At 54.1% G+C, this 27,585-nt stretch overlaps 1 long non-coding RNA gene across 2 annotated transcripts; it reads left to right on the top strand.

Moving 5' to 3' along the window:
* The first annotated feature begins 1,678 nt into the window (after window positions 1-1,678).
* LOC139046164 (uncharacterized) lies at window positions 1,679-27,585 on the top strand. 2 transcript variants are annotated; one of them, XR_011505807.1, is made up of 5 exons: window positions 1,679-1,823; window positions 7,645-12,236; window positions 16,631-16,666; window positions 18,531-18,705; window positions 18,952-27,585. It is a non-coding gene; the product is annotated as an uncharacterized lncRNA (long non-coding RNA). The 2 variants fall into 2 exon arrangements; XR_011505806.1 differs by having other exon boundaries at window positions 7,645-14,144.

The following is a 27,585-nucleotide window of genomic DNA, read 5'->3' as shown; positions in this document are numbered from 1 at the left end:
GTCGGCCTAGGCCCGGCTGAGGCTGAGTTGAGGGTCCACAATGTCCACAAGGAACTGAGGTCAAGGTGAGTATCCACACTGCCCATTTGCCCTCAGCGTGTGTCTTCTTTCTACCAGCCCTGGACTCAGACTTCATTTTGGGTTTCATACTCTCTCTTCTCTCCTGGACACCAGAAATTTTGCTCATCTACTCCGCTTTAGTGGAGGCCCAGTTTTATCTGGGAACCAATGGGGGGAAAGAGAGAGGTGTGCCCCTGCTATTTCCAGGACCCTCCTGAGGCCCAAGGAATCCACCATGGCAGTCACAGCCATTGGGCACTGAGAAGCCTGGAAAACCAGACCCAGACCTCAGGGCTCCTGGGGTCCACTGCTGTGAGACCTGAGTCCCACTCCTTCCCTCTCGCCCTGTCCCCCAACTACACTCACATCCTGAGAGCCACAGGGCACATCTCCCCACAGACCCAAGGTCTCAAAGCTTGGAGCCAGTGTCTGCAGGACCAGGGCATGGATTTTCTGAGGGGCTGCTCAGTCCTGCAGGGCAAAGAGTGCGCTTCAAGTCACACACCCTAAGTTTACAATGCCAGCTCTTCCCTTCAGTTGCTGTGTGACCCTGGGCAGGACACTTCTCTTTCTGGGTCTCTTTGTCCAACTGTAGAACACTTATTTAATAGTAGCTGTCTACAAAGATTGGTGCAAGGATTAAATGAGATATTCCCATAAAGTGTCTGGCAGAGTAAGCACTCAATAACCATTCTTTCTGGAGGCTGGCAGGGAAGGGGCGTGCTCTGAAAGGGTTCTGGGACATTTGTGCATTAATTATTCCAAGGTCAAGAACTTTGTTGATTGCTGGGTCTCAGGGCCTGAGGCCCCAGCTGGGGTCCCCCACCGTAGGGGCCTCCAAAAGAAAAGCGTTGCTCATTCATTTTGTGAACATATTTTCAGCCCATAAATGGATGCTCTTAGGTAAAACATTAATAAGCTTCATCACGTTGGTGGGGAAAATTAAATGTAAATTAGATAATTAAAAATGAAGCTGATGCCCGCTGCTTGGTGCTATTACCTCTTATTAAAAGTTATGAGAGGTGGACCTGGGTTAGGTGGGAGGCTGGCTGTGAGGTTCCAATGGGGGTGAGGGCTGCAAGGGATCGCCTGTTGGAGCTCAGTTTGGTCTTTGGAAGAGTCAGACTTCGGGGATGCTCCTGCATGGCCTCTAGAGAGCTCTGGGGGTGCTGGGACCAGAGCCCCCGGTGCAGGCCCAGGTTCTGCCACTTGTGGGTCCCTGGGTCAATGCCTTTCCCTCATCAAGCCTCAATGTTTCCTCATCTGTAAAATAAGGATAATAGGATAATAACAGAACCTATTTCATAGGACTGAGGCAGGGATGATATAAGATGTTTAGAAAGTAACCAGCCTGGGGCCTGGCACATAGTAGGTGTTCCTTAAATAGCTGTGATTACTGGTAATATCACCACCACCATCATGGTGATTAAATCTTTCTCGGAGGCGGGCCTTGAGCATAGGGCGCCCCTGTTAGCATAGGAGGTGGGTACTGTTATCCCCATTATGTTAGGTAAGGAAAGGAAGACTCAGCCTAGGGGAATAAGGGTCCAAGGTCACACCTCCTAGGAGGTAGGTGGCATTGTTTATTATTCCAGTGTCACAGAGGAGGAGCCCAAGGAACAAGGTCACAGAGGAGGAGCCGGAGGATCAGTACTCCCTGACACATGGTCTGCTTCCCAGGCTTAACAGGTTACATGGACTCCCTTCTTTTTTCTGCACCTGCCCTGTGCTCCAGGCCCTGTGCTGGGTGTGGGGGCCCAGAGGTGAGTCATTCTGGAGGGAGACAGCCAGAGGACCTAAGTCCCAAAGGAATGTTCTAACCATAGCAAGAGTCCGGGGAATAGACATCCCTGAGGAGGGGGGTCTGAGGACTCCCCCGGAGGTGCAGTCTGGTTCAGTATTGCAAGAGATTGGTAGAGACTGGAGGATGGGCAAAGCAGGGAGCAGGACCAGACGGAGCAAAGGCAGGGAGGCTGGAAGCCCGCGGCCAGGCCCGTGGTGGGCTGCGGAGGGTGCACGACGAGGGGGTGGGAACACGGAGCGGGTGAGTCACCGTTTCTGGGCCAAGCAGGCGGCGGCTGCGGAGCGGGGGGCGCATTCCTGGCTGGCAGGGCGGCCGGCACTAATGTCTTTCCCACATGGCCCCGAATTCCCGGCTCGGCACGATCACACGGGCAAGACGCTCCCGCGGCCACCCCCGCCCCAGCTGCCTCCTTCCCACAGAGAGGGGAAGGGGGGGAGGGAGTGTGGCGGAGGCAGGCGGAACTGGCCCCTCCTGGGGGGTGGGGGTCTCCGGCATGGCCTCCCTGGGGCCTGCGCCCCCGGCACCCTGCGCACCGTGAGCGACTAACAGGGCAGATTTAGTCAAAATAAGAGCAAGGTCGGGCCTGTGAAGGGGGGAAAGAAGGAGGCCCGGAACGGCCATGGGTCCTTGGCCACGTCCCTGCTTCTCTGGCCCCCATTCATACACCCCGCCCTGTGTAAGGCCCTGGCGGAGAGGGAGTTGTTGAAGGGCGCTGCCCGATTGGCGGCGGGATCATCCGCAGTTTCAGGCAGCCTCAGATCCAAGGCCGTCCGCCCCCCTCCCCTCCTTCCTGACCCCTGAGCCCTGGTTGGAGTGGGGGACCGAGGCTGCGATGCATCCGGTGGGGGACTGGGGCGGGGGTTCCTGGAAGAAGCCACACCCAGTCCCTCATTCCGTGGGGCGGAGGACAGCCCTAGCTCAGGCGAAGGGGACCATGGGCCACTGCTCTCCCACGCAGCCCCTGTCGCTGAGCCAGGCCCCTGGGGGGAAACTGAGTCTGTGAGGGCGGCCCACCCAGAGCTCTCTGTCTGCTGGGGGAAGTTGGCGGTTGTCCCTCCCAGCTGGGCTCAGAGGCGCTAATGAGAGTTAAATGTGGGGCGTGAGTCACCTCAGGGGGGGGCTGCAACCACCCCCAGATGTGGATCCTGGGTGGAATGGAGGTTTGTCCAGACGGCTCAGCCCTTTCCCACTCCCCTGTGCTTCATCCTCTACTCCTCAGCAGGGTGGGGCATGGATTCCTGACCTAGCAGATCAGGCCCTGTCACCTGGGCCAATCTCCCCCAAATGGCTGGCTGCCTCAAGTTGGGTGTGGGGGATGGGGGTGGGCAGCAGCTACCGAACCACAAGGGGACTCCAAATCCCAAGATGGGGCCCAGCAGCCCAGGACTTGGGGGATGGACCGACACCTGGGATTTTCTGGTGGCTGTGAGCCCTGGGGTATGGTGATATCTTGGGATGAGGGGGTAGGCAAAGGGCCCAGGCCACCCGGGAGGATCCCCTCACCCTCTACGCCCATCTGGCCTCACTCAGACCACCAGGCTCTGACCACACAGGGTGCATGTTCCTCCACCCCCCACCCCTGACCTCGGGCCAGCATAGGACTTCAGTCTGCAGTCCTCATGGCAGGACAGACTGTGTGCGTGTGTGTATACATGCGTGTGCCCCTGTGACTGGTTCTATTTGGGCCGCTGTGTGTATTTTGTGACTGAATGTGCAATTGTGTATATTTATGTGTGACTGGCTGTCTGTGTAGGTCTCAGTGTTACAGGAGACCTGAGGGAGAATGTGGGTTTCTGCATGTCTGTATCTGTGTCCCCTCTATGTCTCTGTTTGTCTTTCTGCGTGACTGAGTGTCTGTGTCAGCTTAGCCTTGTCCACAGGATCGGTGGCTCCTCCTTGCACACCCTATCACCACCACCACCAGGAGCCACAGGGTCAGGGAAGTGGATCTGGAAGGGGACTGCGGGGGGATGCAGTGCCCACTGTTCCCGGAATTTAGTGGCTAGGCTGGTGGGCAGCACCAGGGGGTGGGCGTGGGCAGCCATGGGAGAGAGAGGAAGGGCGATAGGGGAGGGCCCCTGCTCACAGTCCCCTCCCTGCCTCCCTCTGCTCCCAGCCCAGCGCCTCCTGGCAAGAGCTTATTTGCATGGTATTTACATTTCATTTGCATCGCGTTCAATTAAAAACCTGACCAGCTCCCGCCTGCCTGGCGCTGCCTGCCCAGCCTGGTGAAAACATTGGTTGGGCATTGTGTGCCGCCTCCCCTGGCGCCCCCCCCCCCCATGGATTGACTGATGTGGGAGGGGTCCTCCCTTCAGTGACATCACCTAAGTCACCCATCCTAGGATTGAGAGGGCTGGAAGTACAAATGGAGAAACTGAGGTCCAGAAAGAGACGCCAGGAGCTCCAGGCTAAGTCCAGTCTCGAAGAAGAGCTAGAAGAATTTTAGTAGTAACAACTGCCCCTTTATGAAAGAATTGCTGTGCCAGGAGTGGTGCCAGCACCTGGATGTAATATCTCATTTGAACTTTGCTACCCCTTGAAGTCAGGCCTTGCATTACCCCCATTTTACAGAGAAGAAAACCAAGGCTGGAGAGGGCAAGCCCAAGGTCACTTAGGTGACCCAGAATTCAAATCATCAGTATCACTTCCAAGTCTATGTTCCAAACCCTGAGCATGACTGCTAAAAGTACAGTGGCTGCCACCTCCTCCTGGTGAAACCTCCAGAGTCATTAGCTCTAGGACCAGCTACTGCAGCTCTCACCCTAACCTGGAGGCTGGTCCCGCTATTGCCGGTTCTCTTGCTTCCTAACACTGACAGCCATGCCCATCCCTGGCTACAAGGTGGAATACTGTCCCTGTAGAAGTTCTTCCTGGCACCTGGCCATGGTCTTTCCTGTTGCAAGATTGCCCTTCTTGGCAGTCAGAGCTGGTGACTTTGTAAAAGGCAATTAAAGACCCTGATAATGAAACAAACACAATGGGAAACTTAGAGCCGGGCTAAGGGTGAAGGATGGGTGAAGAGATCAGGCAGGCCCATGAAGACATGGGAGGCACCAGAGCAAGCTTGGGCAGGGGGAACCCTCAAGGCCCCTTCTGTCCTGGCCTTCTCACCTGGCCAGAGCTGGGCTGGTCGATGCCATCTACACGGGTGGGAACTCTTGGAATTGGGGAGACTAGGGGTCCTCAGGCTGCCCATGGAGAGGTCATGCAGGACCCAGAATTCAGCCCTAGAACTGGGGAGCCCTGGTGTTGAAAGGACTTCCGTCCCGTCCCCCCACACCCACCCCTCAGCCAATTACCTTTCCTCCCCACCACCCTTAGGGCTCTGGCTGTGGGTAACCATTCCACCTACCCCTGCTGCTGGAAGACCTGGCCAATCAGCAGACTCCTCCTCCCTGACCACAGTGATTATTCAGGGATGGACACATGACCTAGGCCTGGCCAGTAGGGTTGAATCCCAGAACTTTGGTTGGAATTATTGGGGTGAGAGGTTGTCTGATCTGGTAGTGTGGGAATTTGAGGCCACCACCACTTGGGGAGAGCTCTTCATGAATGAAGCCATAAAGGGAAACTGATCCTTTTACTTGAAGCCAAACACTCTTTGGCTTGAGCCTCAAAAGGAACAAATAGGTTTCAACTTTGCTTAAGCCTGTGTGTGTTGGGTTTCTGTCACTTGCATCCTAAGTCCTAAGCGGGTAGTGCATGCCTTGCCCATTCTGCCCTCAGCCTTTGCCCATGCAGTTCTCCTCTGCCTAGAATGCCTTCCTCTTGCCCTCTGCTGGCTAGGCATACCTGCATTGAGAGGTCCAGCTCACCTCTTCTCTAGGAAGCTCACTTCCATTCTGTACCCAGCTCTCCTGGCTCCACTCTCCTGGGAGTGTTACCTGGAACTTCTGACCCGCAGCCTGGCGCTCAGCACCTATGCCCAGAACTGCTGTGTTATTTCCTTTTCCAGGGCTTGTGTCTCATTGCCCCAAAGTGGATTGTAAATTCCTAGATGGAGCTGAGTCCCCTCCTAAAGAGAGGAGTGATATAGTACAGTGATTAGAAGCTTGGCTTTGGCATCAGGCAGCCTCAGTTCAAATTCTAGCCCGTCTGTGTGATCTTTGAACCAGTCCCTCCACCTCTGAGCCTCAGTTTCCTGTTCTTTAAAATGAGAATTGAATAAATCTGCATGAAAAAAAGTACTTAGCACAGTCGGTCCATGAATGTTTACTGGGTACCCACTCTGTGCCTAGAACTGAGGGTTCATCTGTGTAGCACCCACAGGCAGGCTCAGTCCCTGCCCTCAGAGCAGCTGAGGGGGGAAGTTGGGGCAGGGTCCCCAGCTGGAGTGGCCAATCAGGAGGGTGGGGGTGGTCCTCCCCAGCCTGCTAGCACTCCTCTCTGAGGGCAGGGGCCCCCTCCAGCCCCACTTCCTTCCAAGGCACTGGGGGCCCTTGGTGGGGGGAGTCCTGATCATCCCCTCCCCCTTCCGCCCCTCCCTGTCGTCCCTTGGAGCCGGCGCCGCTCAGAGTTAATCTCCTCGCCCGTCAGGGGGTGACAGGAGGTGTCTGTCATTCGAAGCCGAGGCCGTCAGCCTCGCTGGCTAATTGGGGCGCAGGCGCCGGGAGCACGGGAAATGGCCGGAGGGAAGGAGCGGGAATGAGGGAAGGGAGGCTGCCCTCACCTCCTTCCCGCCAGGCTTGGGGCTGATCCACAGGGCTCCTTAGGGGAGAGGGAAGGCCAATCAGAGGAGGAAGGGGCCGTGGAATGGGGACTCTGTGACCTTGGGCATATTGCTATTCCTCTCTGGGCTTCATATTATTATTATTCATAATGACAACAGTAAGCCTTTATTGAGCAATTACTGTGTAAATCAGTTCCCAGCACGCCTGCTGAAAACCTCCAATGGCTTTATATGGCCCTTGGAATTAAAGCCAGGCTCCTACCAAGGTCCTTGAGGACCCCCAGTACCCATGCCTCTACCCTCCCTGCTCCCTCTGCTCTAGCCACACCAGCCTCCCCATTGAGCAAGCTCTTCCTGCCTCAGGGCCTTTGCACTTGCTGTTTCTGCTCCTTGGAACACCCTTCCTCTGCCTTTCAGCATGGTTGATGACAACTCATTATTCAGGCCTCAGCTCAAATGACACCTCGGAGATAAGGTCCCTGACTACCATATCCAAAACCACCCTTCCCCACCTCCAGTTATGCTGTTATGTCACCCTGTTACATTATCCTATTTAAACTTTCCCTGCATTTGTCATAATCTGAAATTCCTTCATTTTCATATTTGTGGTTTACATTCATTCTCCCTCCCTAGAATGGAAACCCTTGAGACAGGAGATCCTGTCTGTGATTTACTGTTGAAACCCCAGTGCCTAAAACAGTGCCTGGCACATGGAAGACACTCAATAAATAGAGAATGATTAAATAAATGAAATTCAGGCATTCTGTTAAGTACTTCATACAACTTAATTCTCAAAAGAATCTTAGAAAGTTGGTATTATCTCCATGTGAGGGAGGAAGCTGAGGCTTATGGAGATTCTGTGACTCTAAGTTATGGTACCTGGAATTACCCCAGGACTGTGAGACCTGCAAAGTGTGAGGGCTGCAGGGATGACTGTGATGCTCAGCTGAGCATAGGGGGCATGCAAAGGGAGGAGGTTCCTCTGGGAACTCAGCTGAGGGCACCCCAGGGAGCCTCTCCTGGTTACAGAGGCATCTTAGTCCATTCGGGCTGCTATAACAAAAATACCATACACTGAGTGGCTTAAACAATAGTTCTCTCCTCACAGTTCTGAAGACTGCGAAGTCCAAGATCAAGGTGCTGGCAGATTCAGTGTCCAGTGGAGACCCACTTCCTGGTTCATAGAAGGCCTTCTTTTTTGAAGAAGAAGAAGATTAACCTTGAGCTAACATCTGCTGCCAATCCTCCTCTGTTTGCTGAGGAAGGCTGGCCCTGAGCTAACATCTGTGCCCATCTTCCTCTACTTTACATGTGGGACACCTACCACAGCATGGCTTGCCAAGTGGTGTCATGTCCACACCCGGGATCCGAACCGGCAAACCCCGGGCCGCCGAAGCAGAACATGTGCGCTTAACTGCTGCGCCACCAGGCTGGCTCCTAGAAGGACTTCTTGCTGTGTCCTCACATGGGGGAAGGAGGGCAAGAGGGCTCTGTAGGGTCCCTTTCATAAGGGCACTAATCCCATTTATGAAGCCTTCACCGTCATGACCTAAACACCTCCCAAAGACCCCACCTCCTAATACCATCACACTGGAGGTCAGGATTTCAACATATGAATTTGGGGGACGTAAACATTCAGTCCATTGCAGAGGCAGCACCCAATGTACCGTGCAGGGAGGTGGGTGGATGGGGCACCTTCGCAAGGCCTGATGCCTTCGCTGCCCCAGGGCAGGGGGAAGGTGTGAGATGTGAGGGAGGGAGGCAGGCTGGGGCTCTCAAAGCCTCTTCCTCCAGTCTGCACCTACCCTTCAGGCCCCCTCCTGCCTGTCAGAGAGCTGGCTCCTGGGCCTAGCATTCAAGGCCTGGCACAATCCAGCCCTTGCCTCCCCTTCCTTTCTCCTCTCCTCTTTCTGTCCCTGACACTCTGAAGCAGGCCCTGCCCACTGTGCCTTCAGTCACATGTCTTGTCACTCTTTCTACTCATCTTTTGAAGCCCAGACCCTGTGCTGCCTCCTCCAGGAAGGGCTCTGTGCAATGGTTGTCAGTAGGTCTAAGGATCTCTGCCAGGCTATCAGTACCCTGTGTCACTCTCAGTGTCCATCACATGGTTGGCACAAAGGCACTCAGTGAGTATCCTGCTGCCTCCCATCCATCCAAGAACCCCAGGTGAGCCCACCATTCTGAGTTCCTGGGTCTCTTGTTCCTACTGAGTGTCTGGGTGCCTCCAAACCTGGAGTCTCAACCTGGAGTCAGACGAGGGCATGGGTGGGCTGCAAGATGCCTCTGCAAATCACAGTCTTCAACTGCTGACACCTCATGGCCAATCAGACCCCAAGACACTCATTATAATGATGTCTGGGTCCAACTGGGACAGGCTATTGGCCTCTGGTAACTCATGTGGGTCACACCTCCTCAGCCAATCACAGCAGCACCCTCCTCTCACGTCCCCATGTCAGGGTCTCTTAGGAGGCCCTGACCTGGTTAAAGGTCCAGGCTGAGGCCAGGCTGTGCACACTCTGCCCCTCTTCCCCCAGCATCACAGAGCCATAGTTTCCTTCTTTCTAGTCCTTGCTACCATCCCGTTACTAGCATCTCTATTTCTTCCTGTCTCTCCCCTCCCCTCCCTCCAGCCCAAGCAGCCATATCTGAAGGGTGTGTAGGTGTGAGGTCAGCTGTAGGAGAGGCAGACTGGCCCTGTGTGAGGAGAGGCTGGGGTGTGAGGATCCTACTCTGGGGCCGCCCAGCCATCAGCAGCAGGCACAGCAGTAACAGCAACGCCTCCTCCTTTCCTTTCTCCTGAACCTCAGTCATGGGGTGGCAGGCACCCAGACCCCAGATGTTTCCTGCTGCACTGCCGTGTGTGTGTGTGTGTGTGTGTGTGTGTGTGTGTGTGTGTGTGTGTGTGTGTGTGTATTTGCTGCTGGCTCCCCTGCCCTGCCCCACCACACTCCATCCCCAGAAAGGCAGGCAGGAATCTCCCTTTCTCCACCCCCACAACATTGGAAGTAGACAAGCTTAGGTGGACCCTAAATGGGTATTCTCCAAAACCCCCAGCCCCTGTTCTGGGTCAGCAAAGTGGGAGGAGGATATCAAGAGGGGGAATAGGATACCAGGGCCGGCCAGGCCCCTGTGCATTTTGACACTATGTGAACAACATGCAAAGCAGATGCAAATATTATGCAAACTAGAACTTTTCTTTTCTAGTCAACAGCTCTGACAGACTTTGAAATGGGTTGTAGGGGGCCCAGAACCCACGGGGAGGTGTGGAGGTGAAGGCAGGCATCATCACTGCTTTATCAAGAAGATGCAGCATTCAGGCAGTACTTGAGTACCTACTGTGTACCTGATGCCAGGCTGGGCTCCTGAGGATTCAGATGAAGACTCAGGCACACAGGGAAGTTGAGGGAAGTAAGGGCAAGACGCATCTCCACAGGACTTTGGTTGAAGGCCTCTCAGAGACATCTTTCCATTTAACAGCATATGAGACCAGATAGCAGAATGATTAAGTTCTCCTGTTCCGGCCTGGGTTTATTCCCAGCTCCACCATCTAATCGCTGTGTGGTCTTGGGCAAAGCACTTCACCTCTGGAAGCTTCTGTTTATTCACTCATAAATTAAGAACAGTAATAGTATTGACCTCGTTGGGTCATTGTAAGGACTCAGTGCTGTGTATGGACCAGGACCTGTCTGGGTAAAGGCTCCATAAAATGGGAGTTGTGATTGTAGTAACTGCTTTCCCAAGGGAGCCCCCCCAACCCCCTCTCCTGCCCTGCTCTGAGCTCCCAGAGCACAAAATGCCATAACCAACAGCAATTGAGTCGTCCAGGCATTTGCCTGGGGGCAGGGCCTGGGTTTGCTTTTCTCTGTCCCCACACAGCCCTGCCTGGAGGGTCACTCAACTGATTCAAGGAATGATAATTGAAGGCTCTCAACTCCTCTGGCAGTCCAGGAGGGCAAGCCCATATGGAGACCACTGAGGAGCTCAGAGGGTTACCCCAGGATGGTTAGTGGGGGTCCTGGGATGACGAGGGATTCCAGCAGTCAGTTTAGTGAACAAAGACTGGGTGGGTCTCTTACTAATGATCCCCATCCTGTTGACTGCCCTCCAAACCAAGGTGTGTAGGGTCGGGGTAATAGGAGGAAGAGGGGCTTCTGCCCTCAGCAAATGAAAACAAGGCCAGACGTGGGTTGGGAAGCCAGGGGATGGTTCTGGTAGAGAGGCAGGTATGTGTGTGTGTGGTCCGGGGGTGGGGAGTGGAGTAACAACACCTATAATAATAGTCAACATTTATTGAGCACCTACTAGTTACTAGACTCTGTGATACACACTTTTCACCTTATATCATATTCAAACCTTACAATGACAATTTCCATTATCATTCTTCTCCTTTTTAAACGCTTGAGGAAACTGATAGAGATGCTTGCCCAAGGTCACTCAGTTGGTGATTATCACTAGGGGGATTTGAACCCTGGCATTCTTGCTCCATAGCTTTGCTCTTCACCTCTAAGCACCTCCTCCACACTCCCAAAGGCTGACCTAGGTTCAAATCTTGACTTGCACACTCACCAAGCTTCCTGTGCTCTACCTCATCCCCACAACCACTTCATGTGCCAAATATATCACTAATCCAATAACCCCTCCTCCACCCCCTCTCCCCCCTCCGGCCCTATCCTCTCCCCCTCCTCCCTGGTCTCCTTGCTTACAGCTTTGCCTTCCTTCCATCTACACAGTAGCCAGAGGGATCTTTTAAAAATTTAAGTCAGACCATGTCACTCCCAGCCTGGAACCCACCAAAGGCTCCCAATGCACTCTGCATAAACCCTGACCTCCTCCCCTGGTCTGCTTTCCCTTTGGGCCTGAGGTCAGGCCCACAGTGGCCTGCTCCACCCGCTCTCCTTTGCTTGGCTGGCTCCTCCTGGCCTTTCAGGCCTCAGTGAGGTCCTCTCTGACTACCATAGCTAACATGGTCCCCTCCCTGAAATCAGTCTCACATGACCTATTTTAATATCTTCAAGGCTCTTCAGACGCTCAGAAATGCTCTTGTTCAACTATGTATTTGTTTACTTGGTTAAAGTCTGTCTCATTGAATTAGAATGTATGTTCTGTGAGGCTGGGAAGGATACTATTTTTGTTTTCTGGTGTCCCCATAGTCTAAATAGTGCCTGGCACTTAGTAGGCACTCAATAAACATCTGAAAGAATGTTGTAGTTGGTGTGACCTGGGTCAGGAAGTCCTAGGCCCTCTCTACCTCAGTTTCCTTTTTCTGTTGGGCTCTGCCTCTTCTCAGCCTCTTAGGGAGAGCTCTGGATGAGATCAAAGATGGTAAAAGGTTCTTTCCGGAGGAGGGAGGGCACGATGCCCGCCTGGGGATGAGGTCAGTGCGGCAGGCACCTCTCTGCAGTGCAGGAGGCAAGCAGAGCCGCAAAGATCGTCTTGGCTAGACCCCTGCCCGGGCCTGAGATCCTAGACGGGCAGGGGAGGGCGCGCAACCCTTTCCTCCGGTGGGAAGCTCCTCCCGGCGGGGCCTCCTCTTCCCCCCTCCCCGGGGAGGCAGGTGGAGCTGCGTCCTCATCTTTGTTCCCATCTGGAGCGCGTTTGGCGCGGCGTGGCGGGGGCGGGGCTGCGCCCCCGCGGTGCCCGGAGAGACGGGCCCGCCCGCTTATCTGATCTGCGGCTAATTGAAACTCCCTGCTCGCGAAGGTCAGCTCGGTCCCCTGACAGCTGCCGAGCCGAGCCGGGCCGGATGGAAAACCCGGGCTGTGCAGGGCCCGGCGGGGCGCGGGGGGAGGGGTGGTGGGGGGCTGCCTCTGCGGCAAAGTAGACAAAGGCGGCCCCTCCCTCCTTGTGCGCGCTGCTGGGGGTCGCCCGAGGTAGCGGCCTTCGCCCTCACCCAGCGGGGCGCTCCGGCCTGGGTCACATGGCCTAAAGCTACAGAGGAGGGGGCACCCTTAATCCCTACGCGCCCGCCCACCCCGCTCCCACGCCGGGGCCCCGTCTGGGGTCTCTGGGAGAGTCACCCCCAACTTCCTGCCCCTACCCCGCCTCCACGCCCCGGCTCTGAGACTTCCTGCCTCCCCGGCTCCGGGCAGCTCAGGCTGTGGGAAGCTGGCGGGGCGGGGGCGGCCCGCTCCCCTCCCCCTGCGCACTCGACGGGGTGCTGGGGGGGGCGGGCGGAGGAAGTGTGCGCGGTGGGGGGCACGGCCTGGCCCCGGGGCGGCCATCCGGTGGGGCAGGTGCGGCCTCAGCCCTGGGAGGGAGGGCAGGCTGGCCTGTTGCTAATGGTGCTGGCGCGGGGGTGAGGGCGGGGGTGGAGAGACCGCGGGGAGCCCCCTTTCCAGGGTTCCGGGTGCGGATGTGGCTAGCTCGGGAGGCTCCAACCTCGTTCGCCGCGCCCCAGGCCCTACGCCGCCGGCACCCGTGCCCTCACCTCCCGCCTTTGCGTCTAGGCTGAGGTGCTGGGGAGCTCCCAAGGTGTAACTCCCAGCCTTCAGGCTGACCGCACTCTTGAGCGAAGCCTTCTGGGCTTTGGCTTTCCCAGCTGGGAAAAAATAACCCCAACCACAGCTACCATTTTTCAGAACCACGTGCCAAACACAGTGATAGGCGTTTGACGTACTTTGTCTGAGGCCTCACACTAATTCCACTTTGCTGATGTGCAAGCTGAGGCGCAGAGAGGTCGTGACTTGCTTGAAGTTACATAGCTAAGTTACCTAGGCGGGATTCGGCTGACTCCAGAGCCGGCGTTAACCACGGGCGGTCTCGTTTTAGCAAGAGCTCTGGAGTTGTGCGCCAATATAGGTCGATCTTCCAGGGCATTCGCAAGTGCACTGAGCCCCTCGGCGGCGTCTGGCCACACATGTTCCCGACTTGGAGCTGGGCACGTGTTTCTTGGCGCATTCCCGCGTGCCAGAGCCCGGGGACAGAGGCACAGCCTAGCGCACTGGTGCCCAGGTGCGCCATTCTGGGTTTGGACCCGGCAGAGTCACATGGCCTGAGCCGCGGGCGGAGTAGAGCGGGGGCGGGGAACTCGGAGTGGAGTCCACGCGGGCCGCGGCGCCTGGGAGGCCGCAATCCGGGCGCCTGCAGCCGGCGAGGCGCGGGGTGACGCGCGGGGGCCCAGCTACCGTGACCTCCTCCGCGGTTTCCATGGAGACGGTGCACTATAAATAAAAAAAAAAGGAGGAATTTCAAACCCGTTTTCTACGGCGCTTGGCGGGAGGGGGGAGGAAAGCTCTCTTTGAATCGAGTTTCCCATTTCACCTTCCCAGGCGGTGGGAGAGCTTCCCCCGCAGCCCAGCCGGGAAATTGCCGCCCCTCACGCCGCGTGGCGCCCCCCGAGGAAGCTAATTAGCGCAGCCCGCGGAGCTGGGGACTGGGGACCTGGCCCCAGGGGGCCAGGGCCCGCCTCTTGTGTAGGGGGGTAGCGCCTACAAATTGCCACACCCCCAGTCCCTCCAGGCGCGCACGCAGGCCGGGGCACAGGGCGCAGGCGGGAGGTCGCATCTGCAGCTTTGGCGCAATGAATCAGGCGCGGCCGCCGCCGCCGCCGCCGCGGAGCGCGTCTGGCATCCGGAGTCTCCCGGGATCGAAAATAATTTGGGCAAAGCGGTGGGAGGTGTATGCGCGCGCGCTCCGAGGGGAGGGCGGGGGAGCAGGCCGGGCGGGGTGCGCGGGGCGGGGGGAGGTGCCATCCGACAGCCCCGCTGTGGTGAGAACAGAGTTGACACTTCTTTCCTTTCCACTTACTGCGGCAAGTACCGCGAGGAAGGTTAACCCTCTCGCTGCTTGGAGGATTAGAGGCACCGCGAGCGCCCTCATGAGGGGGCGCCACGGTTGGGGGCCAGGTGTGCAAACTCTTTTGAAACCTGTCCTTGCGGCCTGCTCGGTTCAGCTCTCTGGCTCCTCAAACAAGCGCTCCCACCTGGACTTTCTTCAGGCCATCCGCCTCGGTGCTTTTCTCAGTCCCTCCTTTAACATTCTCCAGATCTAGCTAGTTTCAGCGCTGTGGCCTCAGTTTCCCCACCTATACAAGAAGGTGGGGGTTTCTGTAGCATCTTCCCTGTTTGGCCACCCCAGTTTTGTGACCCTCTGGCTTGGGCACTGGGCAGAGGGGAGAGTGGGCGGTTAGGGTGGGGGGTGCAGGAGTCGGATCCTGGTCCTCCATCTACCGTCTGCACTTTGGGCGCCCTTCATCAAAATGGCCGGGTTCCTGTTCTTGCCTCTGAAGGCAGAAATGTCACCGCCGGTGCATTAAGCACGCTCGGTGGGAACTCGGTTTGGATCGAGGAGCTGGCGCTCAGCCCTGCCAAGCTGCCTGCCGCAGGGGGGTGGGGGTGGGCTAGCTGGCCAGTCAGCCTGGCTGGGGTCAGCCTTTGTCTGAGCGGGTTTCCACCTTCCTGCCTCTCCAGCCCCCAGGTCCCCCCTCCCTCAGCTATGCGAGTTGCTCCCACCCTACTAAGGTTTTTTTTGGGGAGGCGGAGACCTATTCACACCCTTGTGCCTGTCTGGCTCAGCGATGGCAGGGGGAGATGATTGGGGGCAGAACTCACTTCTTCCTCCTCTCCACCCTCATGATGGGGAGCGCCTCTGGAATTCACGTATCTTCTCCCTGTTAGTATTGCCCCTTAGATGAGGAGGGAGTGGTAGCCAGGCCTCAGAACATCCCCAGCTTTGTGACCTCAAGTCCCCCCAGCAGGGCTTGAGGGGAGGTGATTTCCACTTTCCCCTAGCTTCCTTCTGGCCAAGGGATCTCAGCACCCCCAGGAATTCTCAAACCTTGGTGCAGGGAAAACCACTTGACCTTGTGAGCTTGCAGATGTGGAGAGGGATGGTGGTGGGACAGGAAGTGTTGATGTTGGGCATTCTGAAAGCAGAAATAGGATAGGAATAGGATACCCAAATGGGAGAGGCCTTTGGGAATGTGGGATCCCACCTTCCTCCTTTGGAAAGGCAGGATGGGGGGAGCTGAATGAGGGTGTAGTACTACATGTTCCTGGAATGTAGGGCTGATATCTCTTTCATTCAGGGGCTTTGGGACTGCTGGTTTCTCAAGTGTCACCCAGGAATTGTGGTCAGAATGCTGGAAGGACTTCCTGAAAGTCAGGGTTACACACTGAGGAGGGTCCTAGGGTGGATTCCTGAGCACAAGAGCATTCAAATCTGACCTGGGGGGCCAGCCTGGTGGTGTAGTGGTTAAGTGCACGTGCTCCACTTTGGCAGCAGGGTTCGTAAGTTTGGATCCTGGGCATAGACCTATACACTGCTCATCAAGCCATGCTGTGGTGGTGTCCTACATACAAAATAGAGAAAAATTGGCACAGATGTTAGCCCAGGGACAATCTTCCTCGCCAAAGAAGAAAAAAAGGAAGTCTGACCTGGGGAAGGGATGTGTGTTTACCTGAGGCTGGCGGGTGGCTGAGATGGCCTCTCAGAGCTCCTTCTTGGGCTGTAGGCAGCAGAGGGTACCAGCTTTGGGCCCTACTGTTCTCATATACACTTGCCCACACGTCTACTCTTGCTCAACTCTCTCATCCAGACTCACACCCGCCCATATGTTCTCATGCCCCGACATGTACATTCACGTACACAGGCACATGCATGCATACACACCAGAACACCACACATGTGTATACCTATGCATGAACACACAGGTATGCACTTGAGCGTCCAGATGCACAGACACTAACATGCATGGGCACATAGATCTCCTGATGCACCCAAGCACACGTTAACACCTATGTACACACATATGCATATATTAACACTCATACACACATGTGCACACGTGGGCAGACCCCTAGGCATTTGCTCTCCCATCAGCTGATTTATGTGTATGTGGATTGTCTGTTTCCCACAAGGATAGGGCTACTTTTGTTCATTGCCAAGTACTCAGAGGTTAGAGATTTGTTCAACCTCAGGGCCTGGTGCCAGGGCCCAGAAGGTGTACAGTACAGAATTATCTGGAATAGATGAGTAAATGTATAAGTGTATATGGAATGTATGAATGAATAATAACCACAGTAGTAAAGCATTTAAATAGCATTTACTGAGTACATGCCATGTGTCTAATCCTGTGCTAAATGCTGTCTTTACAGGTACCATCTCATCTAAGCCTCATAGCAACCTACAAGGCAAGTGCTATTATATTTTCTGCTTAGGCCTATGGGAACTGAGGCTCCGAGAAACGGTGGCTACCTGTGTCAGTTTCCTAGGGCTGCCATAACAAAGCACTGCAGACTGGGCAGCTTAAACAATGGAAATTTACTATCTCACAGTTTTGGAGAGGAGAAGTCCAAAATCAAGGTATTGACAGCCTCCTTTTGAGGGCTGTGAGGGAAGGCTCTGTTCCAGGCCTCTCTCCTTCATTTGCAGATGACCATCTCCTCCTTGGGTCTCTTCACGTCATCGTCCCTCTATGTGTGTCTGTGTCCAAATTTCCCCTTCTTACAAGAACACCAGTTATATTGAATTAGGGCCCACCCCAATGACCTCATTTTAACTTGATTCTCCCTGTAAAGGCCGTGTATCCAAGTAAGGTCACATTCTGAGATACTGAGGGTTAAGGATGTCAGCATATGAATTTTGGCCGGGGGCAGGGGGGAGTGGCGGGAGACACAGTTCAACTTATAATGCTATCCAAGGTCACACATCTAGGAAGTAGGGTAAGCAGGATTTGACCCCGGGTCTGGAATGCCAGAGCACACGGTATCATCCTGTTATGTAGTGCAGAGCGTGCGTGCGTGTGGGTGTGTGTGTCAGTCCTAGTGGTCACTCTCCATGGCTCCCCATCTTTCACCAGCACATGGGCCTCTAGTGCCTGCTTGCATGAAGGAGTTCGTCCTTTGCAGCCTTGGCTCGCTGGCATGCTAGTAGCTTTAATTCTCCTTAGGCCATGAATTGGGCACCCAAAGCCATCCCCCAGGACCTGGTGTCCAACGCTGCCCAACAAGTCGACACGACAGGAGTGCCTGGAGATACACACAGGGGGCCAAGGGGCTGCCTGACTCCCCCCACCAGCTGCCATCTCGGATGCTGCGGCCTCATTTCAGAGGCTCCTGGCTTTGAAGTGCTCAGCCCAGTCAGGCGGGAAGCTGGAGCCAGTGTTGGGGCCGGGGGGGGGCGGGGGGGGGCAGTCACGAGGCGTCCCTGCATCGGCTGGGGCAGCTAGGACCAGGCAGGCCCCGTGCTGACCTTCGTCTAAGCCTGAACCTCTTCTTGTGCTGCAAGGAGGCAGGGGGCTGGACCGCACCCCCTCCTGCTCCTCTGAACTTGGCTGGAGAGCAGAGGCTGAAAAAGAGACCTGGCTCCTGGCCCAACGAAGGAGACAACCCCCAGTCTGATGCGGGAGGCACAGCCTCAATCCTAAGGGGAGCCCAGACTTGGGAGGCATGGCCTCTGCCTTCAGGGAATTTTCAGTCTGAAAAATCCTAGCTTTTCTGAGCCTCATTTTGCCCATCCAGGAAGTGGGGATGATATTCTAGTTTGCTGTGAACATTCCGGGAGTTACTATTGCACAGAAGGACCAGGATTAACAGGGGCATCTTATCCCATGCATAGCTACAGCGTTTAGGGTCATGATGATGATGATGATGATGATAATGGGTAATATTTACTGAGCACTTACTGGGCCTCAAGCTGAATGCTAAGTGCATTCTTTACCCAATGATTTCATTTAATCCTTCTAAGAACTCTGGGAGGCAGCTACAATTATCACTGCTATTTTGCAAGTGAAGAAAGAGGTTCAGTGAGGTGGAATTGCCCAAGGTCACAGAGCCAGAGAGGAGGGAGTGGAGGTTTGGCTCTGCTCTTAGGTTTCACAGCAGGCCCTGTGATTGGGTGAAGATAGGGGCCTCAAGGTAGGGCCTAGAGGTGTGACTCTGCTATGGTTGGTAATGGCCCTGGTTCTGGGCTCCCCACCCTCTGAGCCCTACCCTGGCCTTGGTGGCAGTGGCTGCGGTGTGTCCATGATGGTCATGATGTGTCTCTTTTGTCAAGGTGAACCAAGTGCCGGGCCCGACACTTTTGAATTTGGGCCTCACCCTGTGAGTCGGCAGCAGGGAGTTATTCCTGTTTGACAGGAAAGGGTGCTGAGACTCGGAGTGTTGAAGTCAGTCTCCTAAGCAAGTCGGAAGGTCTTCTGATTCCACGTAGCTATTTCTGCTGGAGGCGGGTAAGTGTCTTCAGGTCTTTTCAGAACGTAAGCCCTCTCTGGTTCCCTTCCCCACCCCGGGTTGCTAGAACTCTGACTGAAGGTAGGTACAGGTAAGGAGAGGGTGCAGATTCCCAAGGACTAACTCCCAATAGCAACTCCAATGTTAACAGTTGACATGTGTTGAACCCTTGCTTTGTGGCAGGTGTGATGCTTATGTGTGTTTGTGCAGCCTCAGAATCTTTCTTTTGTTTTGTTTTTCTTCAGGAAGATTAGCCCTGAGCTAACTACTGCCAATCCACCTCTTTTTGCTGAGGAAGACTGGCCCTGAGCTAACATCCATGCCCATCTTCCTCTACTTTATATGTGGGACGCCTACCACAGCATGGATTGCCAAGCAGTGCCATGTCTGCACCCGGGATCTGAACCGGCGAACCCGGGCCGCCCAAGCGGAACGTGCACACTTAACCACTGCGCCACTGGGCGGCCCCCTAGAATCTTTCTTTCTTTCTTTTTTTAAAGATTGGCACCTGAGCTAACAGCTGTTGCCAATCGTCTTTTTTTCTTCTTTTTCTCCCCAAATACCCCCAGTACGTAGTTGTATATTTTAGTTGTGGGTCCTTCTAGTGTGGCATGTGGGATGCCGCCTCAGCGTGGCCTGACGAGCAGTGCCAGGTCCGTGTACAGGATATGAACTGGCAAAACCCCAGGCCACTGAAGCGGAGCGTGCAAACTTAACCTCTCGGCCAAAGGGCTGGCCCCTCAGAATCTTTCTTAACACAGTGCTTCAGGCAGCTGCTGCTACCCAATATGCGTAGGCACAGGAATTCAGTTCAAATGAACCAATATTAGTGAGCACCTACCATGAGCCAGGCACTGGCCTGGGCCCGAAGGATGCAGGGGAGAACCAGGGCAATATCCGGGAGGCAGACTGAGATGACTGTGATAATGTAGGGGAGTGGCTAGATTGTGGGGATGCAGACACGGGGCCCCTAGTGTCAAACTGAGGGGCTAGGAAAAGTTTCTCAGAGGAAGTAATGTTTAAGCTGATGACTGAGAGTTCAATAGGACTTAACCACGCAAAGAAGAAAGGATGGCGGGGAAGAGTTCTAGGCTGGGAGAAGCCTACAACCTCAGAGGCCTGAAGGAGGGAGGAGAACAACCTATCTGAAGAGCTTAAGGATGCTAATGTGGCAGAGGGGGGAGTGGGAGGAGGGAGGGAGAGGGCAGGGCCTCGACTCAGGGCACCCCAGGCCAGGATAAGAGGTCTAGTCTCGCCCTGCCCTACGGCACGGGTGCCTACTGATCCAGCTTCCCACCCCCCTTCCACATGGAACTTTCCTGTTTGCAAGACCCTCTCACATCAGTCAGAGTCGCCCAATACCTCTGAGCTGGAGGTGGAGCAGGGATCACCACGCCCATTTTGCAGATGAAGAAACTGAATCTCAGAGGTTACAAGGTTGGGCCATTTTACCTGGCTGGTAAAAAGGGCATTGGGGCTGGCCCCCAGACCGCTTCAGGCTGGTACTGAGCCAAGGGCCAGCACTATTTGCAGGACATCAGTGTGGGTTCTGGGATGATGGTATGAGGTAGGGTAGGAGCACAGTCTGGTTTGGGGAAGCCCTGGGGATACAGAGGGAGGGTGGGGATTCCTCCTCCCCAAAGCTCCCAGCTGGAGAGGGTTGCTGCCGCTTCTGTCTTGCAGTCTGTCCCCAGTGGCTGGCTGGGGGTGAGTCAGCCTGGATGAAGTCACCCACTTCCGCGCAGCCTGTGCCCCCTGACCTGGGAGGCGCCTGCCAGGGGCACCAGTCGAGCTGGAGGACGGGTTGGGCAGCTCTCCAGGTCGCTCCGTCACAGCTGATTTAGGGGGGCTGGAGGTGTCCGGAGCCATCCGAAGCAGCTGGGCGTCTGGGGCTGCGAGGCCCATAAGTCATGCCGCCACCCGCCATTCCCTGCAGTGCTCCCCGAGAGGTCTGTGATGAATCGCCAGGGACTGGGCTCATCAAAATCAGTTTATGCCAAAGGGAAATTAATTTCTGTCTCTCTGAGATGGGGTGTGGGGAAGGGAAGGGCAGCTTCAGAGGCAGGCCTGTGACAGCACTGCAGGGAGGGGACGGGATCCTACAGGGTGGCCGTCGTGGTCCCTGGCCTAGAGGCCGTGCCCATTCTACAGAGAGGGTGACTGAGGCTCCAAAGGAGCCTCCTAATTTGGGGACAAGAACACAGATTTTGTTTTATTGTCTCTTTCTCCGCTTCTTCCCTCCCTTCCTCCCTTCCCCACAGGTAAGTATTTACTGACCACCTGCTGTGTGCCAGGCATGGTTCTGCGGTGGAGACGCGATGCTGCATGAAACACTCACAGTCCTGCACTCATGGAGCATACAGTCTGGCTGGGTAAGACAGGCCGACTGGTAATAGAGAAATGGGAAAGTATCAGACGGGGAAGAATGCTAGGTGAGCATTAAGATCGGGTGATGTGATCAGGGAAGGCCTCTCTGAAGAGGAGACAGGTAAGCTGACACTTGAGAAGATAACCCTTCAGCTGTGAGGCAGATTTTCTGAAAATCTAGCCCTGTTGGGCTGGGGCTGGGGTCGGAGGTGCACTTCAGGGGAACGAATCGAATCAGCAGATGTAAAGGCAGGGAGCTCCCCCCAATCGCTCCCCTTGTGAGGCCGGCTCCGGACTGCACCCACCTGTGCGGCTCACCCTGGGGCCTGGCTGTGTGGGCGGCTGCGGGGCAGGCTGGGTAAATGGCTCTGCTTCCTGGAATGTCTCTCTCAGTAGAGGAAGCATTCAGTAATTTAATACATTATTTTTATTAGAAACAAGCATGGCTTGCTTATAGGGGAATTCACAAGACCCTTTAAAGATAAAACAGGAGATGTCAAAGAAACCTTGGGTGGAGCAGCTGACCCTGACCCAAGGATCTGCTTTCACGCTTCTTGAGTCCTGGGGTTCCTTGTGGTGAGGTATGAGCAGCTGGGTCAGTCCTTTCCCGGCCCAGCTTTATTTGGGTCCCTCTCTGTCAGGAGTCCTCTGTCACTCCCCATTGCCCAGTAACATGAACGCCAGCCAGTTCTCAGTTCTTGAATGATTATCTTAGGCTGGGCATACTGCCTGTCTGAATCCTCAGAACAACGCTGTTAGGCAGAAACTATTGTTATTTCCAGTTTACAGATAAGGAAACTGAGGCTTGGACAGGGGAAGAGACTTTTCCAAGGTCCTACAGCTGATTAGTGGCAAAGCCGGGACTCAAACTTAGCTGGTGCCATTAATCACTACTGCTTCTCCCATAGCTACATCCTCACTCTTACCTGCTCCTGACCCAACTTCCCCTTATCCTGTGCTCCACAGACTGAGCAAACAGCCCCTTTGCTGCTCCCAAACATGCCGCACGGGTTCCCACCTTCAAACCGTTGCATGTGCTGTTCCCTCCGCCTCGAGTCTCCTGCCTCCCATCTCTGTTTGTTGCAACCCTAACCATTCTTCATGGTTTTGTTCAGCTTCTTCCTCTTCCGTGAAGTCATGTGCTTACTCCCACAAACAAGGGGCTGCCCTTTATCTCTCATGCCCCGCAGTTCTCTCTGCCCTATTCTCTCGGCCCTTATCACAATACTTTGTGTGCCCAGGGATTGGAGTGGGACAGACCAGGGTTTAAGTTCAAGTCTCGTTTCTGTCATGTATGGGCTCTGGGATCTTGAGAAGACAGCGACCTTTGTAAGTCTCAGTTTCTTCTTTGGTAAAGTGAGCCTAAGGTGGGGAACAAATAGACGATGAATCAGAAACACTCAGCATAGGGTCTAGTTAGTGCTGAATCAATGGCAACTGTTGTTACATAACCTCTCCCTGCCTCAGTTTCTTCATCTGTAAAAGGGGGGAAATACGGTACTTCAATGCTCTCTTGTAGGGTGGTCATAAAAGATGGCAAAGGGCGTCTGAAGTGCCTGGCACACAGTCAGTGCTCAACAGGAGAGGGCAGGTCCAGGGACTCATCACATCTCTCTCCCTCATAGGCCCAGCCTAGGCTTTGTGGCTCGGAGCATGTTTTTTCAGTTGAAGTTGAGGTAGATTTACATTTCCAAGGGATGTGGCCTCATTCAGTCCAGGCTGCCCTCACACCCAGCCTGGTGGGAAAGGGGGAAATGACTTGGCGCCCCCAAAATCTCCACCATCATCATAATCACAATAATTAATTTTTTGTTAGGGGCAACTGGCATTTTCTTTATTTTATGTAAAGTGCTTTTGGAAAACTTTGCTATTTTTATTGATCTGTAACCTATTATTATTTAAGTACAAACAGCGGTTGCACACACAGCTTCAAGCAGGGCCTGCAGCTCCCCTCCAAACACACTGCTGCTGCCTGAGGAGGAATTTGGGAGCTGCCTCTGTCCAACTGCCCTCCACTCCCACCCTCCCTTGGTTATGAAGCAAATTCTCTGGAAACTCTGTCCTTTGGTGGCTGGGGGTGGGGATAGGGAAAGACCCTAGCTCCTTTCACAGAGGGAGCGTTGTTTTCAGTCACCTTCACAGGGGGGACCAGATCTGGTGAGCATTAGCAAAAAGATGGGCTGACCCAGGGGCAGGCTGGGAAATCTACTTTGAGGTGAGGGAAGGGCTGTCCCCTGAAGGCCAATGGGGCCTCCGTCCCTAAAGACCTGCAACCTTTCCTGCCAATTCTTCAGAGAACCTCTCAGCCTAATTTCAGAGCCAGGAAGACCAAGACTGAAGTCCCAGTGGCCCCATCTTGGGGCTATTTCTCTGGGGAGTGGGATTGATCCTACTTTAGAAGTATAGGCAGCCAATGGGAGGCTGGGGCTTGGTTATGTCTCCATTTTTGGCCACAGCTGATGGAAATGGAGCTTCTCGGAGGAAGAGGCTCTGTCCGTAGGGCAACTCTTTTTTTTTTTTTTTCCCCTAGGAAGATTAGCCCTGAGCTGACATCCACTGCCAGTCCTCCTCTTTTTTTTTTTTTTGCTAAGGAAGACAGGCCCTGAGCTAACATCTGTGCCCATCTTCCTCTATTTTATATGTGGAATGCCTGCCACAGCATGGCTTGACAAGTGGTGTGTAGGTCTGCACCCAGGATTCGAGCCAGCGAACCCTGGGCCGCTGAAGCAGTGCATGTGAACTTAACCGCTAACCCACCGGCCTGGCCCCACAGGACAACTCTGAAGTGTGAAGTTCTTGCAGTCTGGCGGGTCTACTGGGTGCCTAGGTGTCCCACGCTACTGGTTGGGGTCTGAGCATCAGTTTGAAAACGTTGGTTAGGAGCTGGAGAAACTATCCAGTAGTTTGGAAAATTGGATATAAGAAGAGAGGAATGGGGCAGCAGACCCTAAAAGGGCTCTCTTTTTGGTTCACGGTACCTGAGGATTTCAAGAAACCTTTGCCTGGAGAGACATGGAGACCTGAGGGCAGCTGGGCCTCCAGGTGTCCCTGTGGAGCCTGGTAGCCCCTTCCTCCTTTCCCAGTTCTCCATAGCCCCGTGTACCCAGGGACAGCAGAGGCTTGGCAGTGAGTGACGAGAAAGATCGTGTGTGGCCTCGGGAGGGGAGAGAACTCCTTGGCCCTTTCTAGGCAGCCCCTACCTCCTCCCCACCTTGGGTATTGGGAGCCCGGCCATCCTTCTTGTGCTCCAGGTTATTTAGTCAACAGTGTTTCTTGAGAGTCCCTGTGGCCCAGGTTTGTGCTAGGTATGTATCCCCATGGGAGCCCTCAAGGGGCTCACCGTCAAGAGGAGGGAGCCAAACGAGTAGACAGCTGATTACATCTCAAACAGGTCTGAGGTTGGTGATGCTCACAGCAGAGGTCCCTAATCTGGTCTGAGAGGCCAAGGAAGGCTGCCTGGAAGTAACATGCTGGGTTCCAATTATGGCTCCACTGCTTACTAGCTGCATGACCTTGGAAGAGTTCCTTAACCTTGCTGTGCTTTACTTTCTTCATCTTTAAAAAGGGAATAATAATAATACCTACTTCAAAGGGTTGTTGTGAGGATTTAATGAGTTAATACATGTAAATATCCCTTAGAACAGTGCCTGCTGCACAGTAACTATTCTATAAATGTTAAATAAAAAATAAAAACAGCTCCCACTTGGATGAGTAGGACTTGGCGAGCAGATGGATGGGAAAGTGTCCTAGGCAAAGAGAACAAGGGCCTGGATGTGAGAAAGCAGGCTCCTCTAAGGAACTCCATTTTGTATCACCAGGGGAGGGTGTGACTGGTGGCTGTTCTGGTCTATGATTTGGGCTGGGGACTCCATTCCCTCCCTTCCACTGCCACAGTGTGGTCCTTGGGCCTGAGATGGGACTGAGTCCATGGGCCTGGCCATGCCCAGCCATTCATTCCTCTGCCAGTCCTGCCACTGTCCGCGAGCCAGGCCTCAGGCTGGGCAGCGCTGGGCGTTCTCCTGTGGGCATCTGGAGCTCCCCATTTGGTGGGGAAGCCCAGGGATCAGGAGGGCTTCTTGGAGGAGGTGCTCTCTGAACAATGTGCCAAAAGGAAGATGAAAAGTTCCCCAGTTGCGGGGAGAGGAGGGAGTTCCAGACAGAGGGAATGACCTGTGCAAATGTTGAGAGGGAGGGATTCCAACTCTGAGGAGAAACAAAAAGACCTTGGGTGGAGTTTAAGTTCTGGGCCTGGGCGTCCCCCTCTGGGTCTATTTTATCAGGAGGCTTGCATGGTCCTCACCTTGCCCTTTAGCCTCAGTAGGGGTGGTGGCCTGAGAGGTTAAAGTCCAGTGTTGCTCCAGGGCCAGCCCAAGAGCTGAGGGTAGGGGCGCCAGTTACCCTGGTCCCTCCCTCTCACTCCAGAGCTGGGAGGGTTTGGCAAAGCAACAAGGCAGCCTTTGTGTCCCTCTGTGGGTCTAGGCATGTCTGGCCCAGCCTAGGCGGCTGCTGGTTTCAGTGCCCTGTGATTCCAGCCAGGCACTGCAGGGCGGGGCAGGCAGGGCGTCCTCAGGGCCCACAGTGTGGCTGCCTTGTGTCCCCTGCACCCCCGCCAGGGCTCCCGAGGTGAGGCTGCCTGTGCCACGGATACGTGGGGATGTGCGGGGCTGGCAGTGAGAACCCAGAGCAGGTAGAGGGTAGGCAGAGGTGTGCACGGAGGTGGTGGGTTGGGGGTGGGAGCCGGGAGCATCTGAAGGCTCCTATGTGCCGCAGCTTGGGCCTGAGGGGTACACCAGGGTGAGACTGTGAGTGTGCACTGGGGTGAGGATGCGCTTTGGGGTATGAGGGTCTGGGCTAGAGCACATGAGCAGCCCCCAGCCTGCTCAGAACAGAGTGCTGCTGTCTCCCTCGGCAGCACCAACAACGAGGCCTCTCTCCCGGCACATAATGTCCCCTCTGTATTGTCTGCTGCACAGCGGTGATGATAATTTTAAGGCCCCAATCCTTTTCTTGGTGGGGGAGGGTGGGGGGAGGGTGGAGGCCGTCCATGGAGGGCCAGAGTTCCTCAGCAGGGTTTCAGCCCCGTGAGTGTGTGTGTGTGTGGGGGGGTGTCTGTTGTGTATTTGGGCCTCCCCCTTCACACTCACAAGCCTTACAGGGGCAGCAGAGGGAAGTTGGGGACTCCCCAAAGCCTCTGCCAGAACCCCTGCCCTGAAGTCACGTGGCCCCTCCCTACCTGCCCACCTAGACTGCAAGGCCTGGGCACGGGACTTCTTCAGAGGAACTAGCTCTGGTAGCCTGTTTTGTTCACTGCCTGTCTCTCTGCTGATCCAGATGTTTCTTCAAGTCTACCCCTAGTCTTTCCTGCTGCGGAAGCACTAGACCGGCAGTTGTCAAACTTTTTGTTCAGGATGTTTTTACACACTTAATCATTATTGAGGACCCCAAAGAGATTTTCTTTATGTGGGTTGTATCCATCAAGATTTACCAAATTAGAAATGAAAACAGAAAATTTAAAAGCATGTATTTATTCATTCATTAAAAATAACAGTAATACTTCCGTTACATGTTAACATAGATAATATCTTTTTATGAGAAATAACTTTATTTTCCAGAGCAAAACAAAATTAGCAAGAAGAGTGGTATTGTTTTTACGTTTTTACAAATCTCATTAACATCTGGCTTAATAGAGCAAATAGCCCCCCTGGGGTTTGATTCTCATATCTGCTTTTGCCTTCTGTGTGTTGTGATGTTTTTGTTGTTGTTATTGAAATAAATGAAGAAAATCTGGCCTCACACAGATTTCTGGTTGGAAAAATGAGGAGTAGATTTTCATAGCCTTTTCGGATGGTTTGATACTACACCAAAACTTGACAAGTGGTAATTTCTTAAAGGTTAGTGCCATGTAGAATCTGAAACCGTATCAATGAACTTTTCATATTCTGTTACATTAAAGTCCATTTATCTATTTCGTGCTTTGAATAGATCTCTTGCCCGTGCGTGATTTTATAGCATCGCGCTTTGGCCATTTAGAAAACATTAGTTCACTACGTTATGTAGATCTCTCAGTGTTAGCACATTTCATTATAGAATACTAAATAATTTCATAGGAAATGTACCAGGAAGCTGTCAAGCTCATGGTGACCTATGCAAGTATTCCAAAATTTGAATTTTCACTTAATAAAATAGAATTTTATCATTGGCGGTAAATACTGTTAGTTGTTTTCCTTGAAGCGACAGGCTCACTTTATTATTTCTGAGAGAATGTCTGCCAAATATCCATGTCTAAAGTTTGTCTGTCAGTCTTTCTTGTGAAGCAAAGATGGTATTCCATCAACAAAGCAGCTAGTGCAGCTCGTAACGCAAACAAACTGCACAAGGGTTTTTCCTTGAGGCAACAGTCATACTCTGGTATGTTACAGAAGTGCTTTGTGTGAATTTCCCATGTCATCACACACCATGTTTAATAGATGTGTACACAAAGGTTGAGACTTAATAAAATTACTAATTTTACT

The sequence above is a fragment of the Equus asinus genome, chromosome 9 (genome assembly GCF_041296235.1).
Source record: "Equus asinus isolate D_3611 breed Donkey chromosome 9, EquAss-T2T_v2, whole genome shotgun sequence".
Taxonomy (NCBI): Eukaryota; Metazoa; Chordata; class Mammalia; order Perissodactyla; family Equidae; genus Equus; species Equus asinus.
Note: the sequence above shows the minus strand (reverse complement) of the source record. Positions and strands in the feature narration are given on the sequence as shown.